Source organism: Oratosquilla oratoria, chromosome 40 (assembly GCF_046742065.1).
Source record: "Oratosquilla oratoria isolate Oo_2021 chromosome 40, ASM4674206v1, whole genome shotgun sequence".
NCBI classification, from domain to species: Eukaryota; Metazoa; Arthropoda; class Malacostraca; order Stomatopoda; family Squillidae; genus Oratosquilla; species Oratosquilla oratoria.
This window is the reverse complement of record NC_134816.1, coordinates 36,016,740-36,026,739: the sequence shown is the minus strand read 5'-3', so window position 1 is coordinate 36,026,739 and position 10,000 is coordinate 36,016,740. Positions and strand designations below refer to the sequence as shown.

The window sequence follows — 10,000 nt, the reverse complement described above, 5'->3', positions numbered from 1 at the left end:
ATGGGCTTGGAATTCAGCCCACACAGGATTCAGTCCACTTTTAAATTCACTAAAAATAATGGGTTAATTGGGTTAGGTTAGGGTAAATCCCTTTGGGCTGAATCCCATGTGGGCTAAATTCCAATGAAACCTATGAAATATATTACACAATGTTGAATTAAATGAATAACAATCATCTAGGCCCCAAAGTTGAGTGGATACAGTATATCATAGTGATATAGTCATTACCCAAATTTAGAAGTAATGAAGTTGAAGTATCATCTCCTTAGGCATTCACATTTTTATTGCACATGCTCTCCATTGTTCACCAAATTTATATAGTTGTGTATGAAAAGGGAGAAATGCACACAATATAAGTAAAATTATATTACCTGGGTCATCAATTTCTTCTGTATGCTGTGGCTGACCTTGGCATCTCTGTGAGATTTTGATCTTGACACAATGCCCTATAGTTCCTGGCTGCAGACTTTGCATTTAGCTCGGTACCTTTTGCAAGAAGTTGTTGGTAGTTTTTCAAAATAATTCCAGGCAGGATAATTTTTTCTGCCTGAAGGAACCACTCTGCCAGGTCCAGAAGACATCCTTCCTGGTTGATTCCAAAGCAGCAACTGACTCAGTAAGAAGCTGCTTACCTAGAACAAGTTTCAACAAGAATCTTGTTGAAACTTGCTGTGGGCTGCAGTGATATATACTAAATGTAGGCTTATACCGTTCCTTGTATACTTGTGGCAAGTCTATATAACACTACTCCTTATATTGATGTGCTAAAATGTCCTTTAGCAACCACATCGCATATCAGATAGCAATCCAACAATATTTAAAATCTATAAAGAATCTATTTAAATCAAGTAAATCATATTTACATAAAAAAAAAAAAAAAAAAAAAAAAAAAAAAAAAAAAATGCCAACCCTGGTGTCCACTAACCTCATACAATAATACCTGTTAAGTCCGGCTAAAATTGGCATTTCAATGCATAACAGTGCCTTAAAAATAGTTTCTTATTTCACTATAAAAGTTTATATTAACTTATACTGCATTGAATAAGTTAATAGTTGATATATTTGTCCTATATACAATGTTAGGTTTCTAGTTTTGATATATTTGTCCAATATAAAATGTTAGGTTACAAAGAAAGCAATGGCCTCTGCTAGCAGACCCAGGGATCTGGGTGCGCACGTCCTGTGTAATAGTAGTCCTTGATATATACATATATATATATATGAGGCCCCACATGGAGAAGTGTCCCATGCGACACAATGGCTGGTTTTGAGTTACGCACATATAACACTATTTTGCACTGGCCGAGCAAGCATGAGGTTTTACCACTTTGTTTTAGGAGCGTTTCGAACATATTGCAGGTCACGTTTTGTCCTTTCCGACATGCTCGGATTGAAGTAGAAGGGCCAAAATAGTGTTATATGTGCGTAACTCAAAATCGTCCATTGTGTCGCATGGGACACTTCTCCATGCGGGGCCTCATATATGTATATATATATACATATATATGTATATATATATATATATATATATATATATATATATATATATATATATATACAGGTAAACGTCGACTTACGATGGCATTAGGTTTCGATAGAGCCATCGTAAGACGATCCCATCGTAAGTCGATCCCCAATTTGTGTATCACTCTGTTCCGTGGTCACTGTACCTAGCCTACCTGTATATTAACCACCAGAGATACTGAATATAGCCTATTAAACATGTACAGTAGTTTATTTAATTATCTTTATCCTTTTTACCATATTCAAACACCATAATATGTATTTTCAGTACGGACCTTAAATCTCGCGGGCAGCAGCCAATGCCAGCCGTACGACGTGTCGTAATAATACTAGCATCATAAAATATAGTCACCGCTTATATCGATCATTCTCTCTTTCACCCGCGAATTTTGAAAACCACAGAGAATGGGATTCAGGGCACATTTGAGAGAATGTAAAAACACAGGGGCGACTACAATAGATATAATCAAGACGCCGATATGGCAGCGTCGCGAATCCACTTGCTCCTCATGACGCCTACGTGTGCAACACCGTATGGAAGGGGTTAAATATATCATATCGTCGTCGTCATCGTAAAGTCGAACAATCGTAAGTCGCGGCCATCGTAAGTCGACGTTTACCTGTATATATATATATATATATATATACATATATAAAACAATACAATAATAAACCATCAGTCGCTGCCGGGCAGCGGTGGAGTAAGGTTGTTCCGAGACTGACTAGACAATCTTCTTGTGTTGTATGAACAAGAGGTTTGGGAAGAAAAGGAGCTCCTTAGATCACACCTATGCTGCTGTTGAGTCCTCCCAGGAAGTTGAGAACATGGATGTGACTCTGCCACAGGGTGAGAGTGATGCAAATGGTGAAGGAGGTAGCATGAGAAAGGCGCCATCACAGGGAGTGGGGAAGGTGAAGGACTGGGCCAAGATAGCTGAGAACCCAAATGATAGTGTCAACAATGCTGGTTCCCGTGCCAAGAGGATTAAGGTTGGTGGAATGTCTGGTGATCAAGTTAAATCTGCTACCACGAAGGATCCCTTAATAACTGCAATGGAAGAAGCCGGTATGAACCAGGACTTGACAATCGAGGACAATAACTCCACAGGCACTGAAGCAGCTGATGTGGATCAGGATATAGTAGTCGGGGACAATAACAACACAGGTAGAGAAAGAGTCATGATAGTATTTCCGGAAAAATGTAACCTCTCTCTGGAAAACAAGTATGCCTGGTATATGGCTCTCTTGAATCAACACCCTGAATGTAAGCCACTCTTTAAGGAAGGGAGGAATGCACCATATATTTCATTAAACGTTGGTCAACAATATAATACAATGATAACAGTTGGCTTCCAGGGACAAGTAATGAAACCTATGGCTGGCTTGCAACGTACCGTGGTCATTTTTGACGTCCCTACATACATAAATGTCAATTTATTACAATGTCCACCAGGTTTCCAGTGGCTAAAACGACGGATGATAGGGAAAATCCAAGGCCTCAACTCTTAGGAGCAGTATAGGGACCTATTGACACAGAAGTTCTCATCATCGGTGTTGGTAGGAAAAAAGTTGCTCCCTATGTTCCAGAGCCAGACCTATGTCAAAGATATAGCAAGTGGGGACACAAGAGTAGGCTATGTCGAGCTACATATGTGCGTTGTAGATATCGTGCTGGGGGTCATCTCTCAGAGGAGTGCTGGGAAAAGATTCAACAGAAAGTAGCTGTACCACCGAAATGCTGCAACTGTGGAGGTCAACATAATGCAAGTTCTCCAGTATGCCCTAAAACACCACATAACAACAAGACTCTACCACCAAGTATGCCAAGTATGCCTACTACTGTATACCAGTCTGCTCCTCCACCTACAAGGCCTGCTTGGAACATCACAGCATTGCAGGAAGAATTTCCACCTTTACAACAGGAGAAAGCAATGACTGATTCTACAGCTTCTAAGGTGGGGTCACTTTCCATTACTCAGTTAAATAATAAAGTGAATTCAGTGGCTAATGCACAGGAGCGACTAAGTTTGGCAGTGGACAAACTCACTGCATTGTTAAATGAAAGTATTGAGGAACTACAAGCGGATAGATTGAGGCTTGAGAGAATGATGAAGGAATACACAGACTCCAAATTTAAAGAAGTGCAGGAGTTTGTGCATCAAGACATACAGAAAGTCCATCAGGAAGTACAGGAATTTGTGCAACAAGACATTCAGCAAGTTCATCATGAAGTACAGGAAACTGTGTATCAAGGCATTCAGAAAGTTCATCAAGAAGTACAGGAAACTGTGCATCAAGAAATATAGAAGGCAATCTGTCAACAAGAAAAGGTTTTGGAATCTATCAGGGGAAGGCTTGAAAATTTGAAAAAGCGAGATAAGGAGAGACACGAAAATTACGAACGGCTATCTAGGAATATAGAATTAATACTAGAGAAGTTTGAGGCCTTCAGAAGGGAGGTCATTGCTAGCCAGAACAATAATCAGTGGCCCCTACCAAAGTGATACATAACCCTACAATGAATAACAAAAATTTTCGTTTATTGACATGGAAAGTTAATGGACTAAGAGATAGGATAACTGATATTCATGCATATATTCTTCAACAGAATCCTGACTTCATAGCTGTACAGGAAACTGGGCCAGAGGTGTGTGAATTCAGAGGATATTGTCAACATGTTCTTAGTTGTGATGATGGAAGCAGTAGAGGTATGGTTACTTATATTAAGTCTGGGCTTCCAGTTTCCTTAGTGGAGAAGGGAGTCAATGGGGTAGTAGAATATATTACTGTGTGTCTACATTTAACAAATGACTATATATATATATATATATATATATATATATATATATATATATATATATATATATATATATATATATATATATATATATATATATATATATATATATATATATATATATATCACTAATATGTATGTTCATTCTGGTGCCCTGTGCATTGATAATTTTCCTCCGCACATATTAGAAGAAAGTACAATTCTTTTGGGTGATCTTAATGCTAGATATGTAGACCTAGGTAGTTTTAAGACTTCTAATACTAATGGCATAAGGTGGGTAACCTTTCTTAAAGCTAATAATAATGTACAAATTACTGGTGCTAAGGTTCATACACATGGTCAGGGAGGAAGACTGGATTATGTTGCTTTAATTAATATGCCATTTTGTACGTGTGAAACTAATGTTGTTCCATCTCTTCTCAGTGACCATTTTGCCCTTAAGACATGTATCCCCCTCTCCACTGCCAACACAGTACACAGAAAGAGGTTAAGCATCCCCTCAAGTAAATTTCCTGGGCTCCTGTTAATATTAAGAAATGGTACAGTAATAACAGTATTAATTTATAGGATGCCAATGATATTATTTATCAGGGATTACTTGAAGTAATTAATGAATATGTAGGTGACAACAGAACTAAGCAGAAGCACACTCATAATCAAAGGAGATCATATGCACATGACCCTGTTGTATTAAACTGTCAGGATACATTGGCAACCTTGCAGAGTAGATGGCAAGCACAGCCAAATTATCATGATGTCAGGAGAGCTATAGGGTCAATTGCTAAATATTTGTCTGAGCTAAAAAGAGGCATGAGGAAGAAGTATTGGGATGAGTTTCTGAATAAAATTCGTAACACCAAATCAACACAGGAAGTTTGGTATCACATTAATAAGGTCAAAGGTAAGAAAACCTCAGTGACCAGTGACTCACATCCTGCAAAAAAGGTCAAAGAGCTTATTAACCAATGGAGTTCTGCTTCTGCTTTGTCTGGTCTGCCTGTTGGACATAGAATTGCTCTGGCAGAGAATAGGTTACAAAGGCTACAGTTGGTGAATCATAATGTTAAGTTGGATGATGATACTTGTATACCTATATCAATAGATGAACTATTATATGCTGTCAAAAGTGGTAAATCAACATCCCCTGGTGAGGATGGACTTACATATGATATTATAAATGCATTGTTGAATATTGATGGAAATAATCCCATACTAGATATATTTAATGTGTCTTACAGAAATAGCACATTACCCCCAGCATGGAAATCAGCCACAATTATACCTGTACCCAGGGCTGTTTCTAGTTCATCAGGCACCCCACCCCCTCCCTCCCTTCTTCCCCCCTCCAGGCTGGAAATAATAACCTAAACAATTTCGAACACAACTAGCATCACAAGTTCCACAACAAAAACAACATACAGTAGACCCTCGTTTTACACGGATTTTTTATGCGCGGTTTTGAATTTACGCGGATTTTTGGGTTTTTGGGTTTTTGTATATATATATATATATATATATATATATAGGCGACAGCTAATCATTGTTTCTTTTTCTAAATTTATTATTGTGACAATATAAAATAGATTTCATTTTAATTTGGTTAATCAATCGAGTTACCTGACTCAATTAGTTTTGTGGCTAAGAGTCAGCAAGTTGTTTGTGTTGAGTTCGTGGCCATGCAGTTGAGCTGTCTGAGGAGGAACTGGTGGAACTCGTCCAGTCGGCCAGTGAGGAGGAGGAGGAGAAGGGCAATGTTGAAGAAGAAAGCCAGCCACAGGAAGGATTAACTTTGGACTCATTGGCAGCCTTGATACGACAGGCCTCCGCTCTCAAGGCTGCCATTTATGAGACTGACACATCCATGGTGAGGGCAATTGCGGCGCAGAATGGCATCGACAGTGTTATGGCACCCTACAAAGCCGTTTTGCAGGACATGAAAAAGTGCCGAGTACAATTGCCCATCACCCTGTTTTTACAGAAACGTGGTGGTCCAGCTAATTCTGATGCCGAGTCCGACTAGACTGCTACCTAGACTACTACCCCTTCTACATATATTCATTTCATACACTGTTTTTTCTTGTTCTTTTGTTTGTATTGTATTGTTTTCCTATTTTTCTATTGTATTATTTTGTTCAATATGGCAATTCATTGTGGAAATAAAATTATTAGGGTTCTAATGATTGTTTTGGTATATCTCCTTCAGTGGCGGAATTTTACGCGGATTTTCGTTTTACGCGGGGGTTCCCGGTCCCTAACCCCCGCGTAAAACGAGGGTCTACTGTACTTTATTAATAAATCATATTCACGTATATGCATACACAGCAGGGAAAAGTAGACTCAAAAGTATACTAACGATTTTTGTAAATTTTAATAGAATAACACCATTATACATTTTAATTGCAAATCCTAAGATAAACTGAAAAGGTAATCTTGCCAATCTAAAACCATAGAACTTAATGCATATATGTTGAGGTCTATGCTAAAACTGTTAAATAAAAGTTTTCTTCACTTTTTTCATATTTAAAACCTGACTCTTCTTGACTTCCTTGCAGCAAAATCATCTATAGTGTCATCATACGAAACCTGTTTGGATGTTTCTGTATTAATACTAATTATTGCCAGCCCATTTAGGCGCTCCTGTGACATAGTAAACCTTAAATATGTTTTAATGAGCTTAAGTTTAGAGAAGCTTCTCTCTGCAGATGCCACAGTCACAGGTGTAGTGACAGCAATTCTTAATGCCACCCACATGTTTGGATAGATCTCTTACAGGCCTTTCTCCTCCAGAAAAACAAGAAGGTCTAATGTTGTCATATTTTATTTTGGCCATTGTTTTGGAAAGGACTGCATCTCTACAATCAGTTCATCATAATTTAAATCAGCCTAATCCCCAGATGTGAGCGTATTACACAAATCTTTTGCCTGCTTTTCTAGCTCACTAGCTGGCAGATCAGGGAAGTTTATGAGAACACTGAATTTCTTTGCAACATCACTCATCATTCCAGTTCTCTCTCTCAGAGATTCAATGGCCACATCCACAACTACATTGAAAAATGAAAACTCCATTTTCTTCAAGGCATCGGTAATAGGTTCATCAGAGGCCTCATAGGAGAACTGCCTTTTAGTAGTTCTGAGTCTTTTCTGCTTTAGTGCAGCTTCCACATTCATCTCTTCACACACCTCTTTGGCAGATGTCTGGGCATCAGCAAACCCAGTGTCTCTGTAGCTAACAAGGGAGGTTTCAGCCTTCTTGAGAATGTCAAGATGCATGCATTGTGATTGTAGAAGTTTATTCACGGTTTGAACTTTTCTAAGGATATCATACCACACCACCGTACAAATAGAGAACTGGTATGATCCCACCTCTTCTGCTAAGGCTTGTGCTTCAATTTTAATAGCTGGATCTGCAGTGCTTGATCTCACCTCTAAAAGAGCATCTCTCACTTTTGCAGCCTGGAATCTTACAACCTCAACACTGTTGATTCGACTCTCCCACCGTGTGTCTGCCCAGGATTTCAAAGTTATGTCCACATGTTTTTTTAGGGTCGACCACCTTTGAGTGGAGGCAGAAAAGAGATTAAATATTTTTTGCAGGTAGCCAAAGTAGCCAGTTGCATCTGAGGAGCTCTTTGCTGCATCACACACAACCAGATTAACAGTGTGTGCTCCACGTGGCACAAATAAAGCCCTGGGGTTTAACTGAAGAAGTCTAGCCTAGACTCCCTTGTTTTTTCCTTTCATATTTGCCCCATTGTCATATGACTGTCCTCTGCAGTCTTTAAAGGGATAATAAGCTCTTTAAATTTTTTGAGGATGAGTGTTGAGAGGCCTTCTCCTGTTGTCTGCTCAGCCTCAATGAACCCTATAAAATATTCCTTAATTTGTCCAGTGCCTTCAGCTGCAACTATTCGAATTATCATAGATAATTGCTCCTTGTGACTTAAATCTGGAGTGCAATCTAAAATAATTGAAAAGTATTTGGACTGTCTAATTTCGGTCACCATGCACTCCTGTACAACCCTCTCACTGATGCAGTCAATAAGCTCATTTTGAATAATACTGCCTAGGTAGGATGTATGACTGGCATCTCCTTGCACCTAAGAGTGATGGGAAATTTCGACCAATCTCTCTTACCAGCTGTTTGTGCAAAATGATGGAAAGAATTGTTTTATGTAGGTTAATTTATAAAGTGGGTGATAAAATGTCTGAATATTTATTTGGTTTCATGAAGGGTCGTGCTACTAGAGACTGTTTTGTTCACCGCCTTGCTAATACCAGTGCTTCTTGTCAAGTGTATGTAGATTTGAAAGGTGCCTTTGATAAAGCTACTAAGGAAATTATACTAGAGGAACTTGTATTGAAGGGAGTCAAAAGAAAGTTATTAGGATGGATACAAGACTATTTGTATAATAGAAAAGGTAAGGTTTGGTTACAGGGAACACTATCAGAGGAAGAAACATTCAAGTTAGGTACCCCCCAAGGTGGAATTCGAAGTCCTATGCTGTACAATATACTAATGGATAAAATTCCTAAATATGAATTAACACAGGGTACCAAAGTCATCATTTATGCTGATGACATACTTATTCAATGTGATACAGGTACACCTAAAACACTTAGCAAGGCTCTGAATGAGCTTGAACAACTATGTACATTCATGGGGCTTGTCATAAATGAAAATAACCTAAGTTTCAAGCTAAGCAGAAAAAGTGTAGGAAACCTATTGTAAATGGTGTAAAATTTGAGCATGTCCTTAACTACAAATATTTGGGTGTACAATTAGGATATAGAAATGCTAATTATTGTATTGAATATGTTAAAAATATGTGTGTATCTAGGCTAGCCCCTCTCAAAGTTTTAGCTAAGAGAGGGTCAGGTGTTGGTGTACCTGTACTTCACATGTTTTATGTGATTCATTCCCTCATAGATTATGCTTCACTGTGTTGGTGCAATTCAATACACAACTGAAATGCTTAGAAGTCATACAAAATAAGGCGATGAGAATAATTTTAGGATGTGCTACAACAACTAAAATAGAGGTATTAAGAAGATAGTTAAGATTACCCAGTATTATTTTAAGAGTAGAAGAAATAACGAGTCGAACTGTGTGTCGTATAGTGTGTAATGGTACAAGCTCTCTCCAAAGAGATACATTAGCATTATATAATGATTAATGATAATGGTGTAACTAACAACCCATATCTTCGCAAAATATGTAAGGTTATAGGAAAATTTGATATGGACAAATTTAATGCCCTCATAAAAAATAACTACTATACCACCTGGAGTCCATGTAATGTAAAAGTTGACATTGAAAAGCTAAGTAAACCAAAGGAACAATGGTGTAAATACAAATTAAAAGCACATTTTCTTGACAAGTTGTCACAATACCCACATAGATAGGTGGTACACGTGTACTGCGATGGGTCAGTTGAGGGTACCAAGACAGGATGGGGTGTTTGTAAGGGAATATTCTTCCTCTGAAGAGTTTCAAGATTATGAAATTTCAAAAAGACTGCCTAATAATTTGTCATCAACCAGAACTGAACTGTATGCTATATTAGAAGGCTTACATGCTACTTTGAGTATGGGTAAAAATGTATACTTTTTTATCGATAGTCAGTGCATTATATGAACTTGTGTCTTCCTCTCCAGCTGATTGTGATATTGTTAACAGAT

The 10,000-nt window shown here is 38.1% G+C and overlaps 1 long non-coding RNA gene across 1 annotated transcript in view; it reads right to left on the bottom strand.

Annotated features, from left to right (window-relative positions):
* Positions 1-10,000, bottom strand: part of LOC143020594 (uncharacterized) — a 30,442-nt gene that overhangs the window by 18,906 nt on the left and 1,536 nt on the right. The window lies entirely within an intron of this gene.